Below are 1,293 nucleotides of genomic sequence, written 5' to 3' on the forward strand. Positions count from 1 at the left end.
CTAATCAGTCTTTCATAAATGGGTGATTAGGAAAAGTCATAAAGTTTCAGGCTAAAATAAAGGTGTTTAAGTTGTTTTTACTGCTCAAAAATGAAATGTAAAAATTTGTATATAAGTAAGTATGTAAGTGTTAACACTGAGGTGATTCATGTATATTATACATATTGTGTTATTTCTACTAATTCTGAAATTTAAGAAAAATTTTAAAAATGTAAATTTGTTCTTCACACTGTACTCACTGTGATGTTTGTCATATCCACAAAAATCCAGCTCACTGTGGATATTTGACAGGTAAAACAATTAACAGTTGAATTTCAACTGTGCTAAAACAAACTGTATTTGAAAAAAATATTGTTTGTTAAAGCTTCAGTAACTTTTTGGGCCACATGGGAGCACCAACAAGCTGTAAACTCATATTTTATCCCCTTATAAAGTTGGTAGCAAACATTCTGGCTAATGTTAGCTAATAATTTCTTATTTAGTTAGACACGGACCAAGTTTAGCATTTAGCTTAGCTATTTGGAGTTGTGTATTTCTGGCTACCTGATGGATGTAAGTGCAATATTTAGTAACTTTTTAAATTCCACCAACTCCTGAGAAGAATATCTAACATTTGCTCTTTAGCTGCCAAACTCTCCACTATCTTCACCAGCTAACTAAGCTAACATTAGCCTAGTTGCTAACTTTGTCTGTCAGCCACTAACACTAACTAACTAAGATAAATCTGAGGGGTCATGAGATGATTAATGGGAGAGGAAAGAAGACAAAACAAAGTTCTGATACACAAATCTATGTTCAGTTTTTGGACTTTTTCTTAAATCTTTGATTTTTTAAACATTTATTGAAATGAAACCATGTGAGAAGTTTAGAGGGAAAAATCATTATTTGGTTGAGCTGTTAACAACTCATAGACATCTGAAATGTGACCCCGACTACACAGTGCTTTCAAAAGCAAAAAAAGGTTGGAAACCACTGGTTTAATCTTTAACTATGTGTTATATTTTAAAAGCTTGTTATGTTATCCATTGTGTCAAATCATCATCTGAAGAGTAACTAAAGCTTTCAAATAAATGTAGTGGAGTAGAAAGTACAATATCTCCCTCTGAAATGTATTGGAGTGGAAGTATGAAGTACCTCAAAATTATACTTAAGAAGATTCTCCCAGAAGCTCCATAACAAGCAACGATGTCCTCCATGCATCCGGATATAAAGTTATTAAGAAAAGAAAAAGGAATTGTAAAGGATCTTGGAGCCTCCTTAATCGGTAAACATAATGACATATTTGACGCAATG

This window comes from Thunnus albacares, chromosome 24 (genome assembly GCF_914725855.1).
Source record: "Thunnus albacares chromosome 24, fThuAlb1.1, whole genome shotgun sequence".
NCBI classification, from domain to species: Eukaryota; Metazoa; Chordata; class Actinopteri; order Scombriformes; family Scombridae; genus Thunnus; species Thunnus albacares.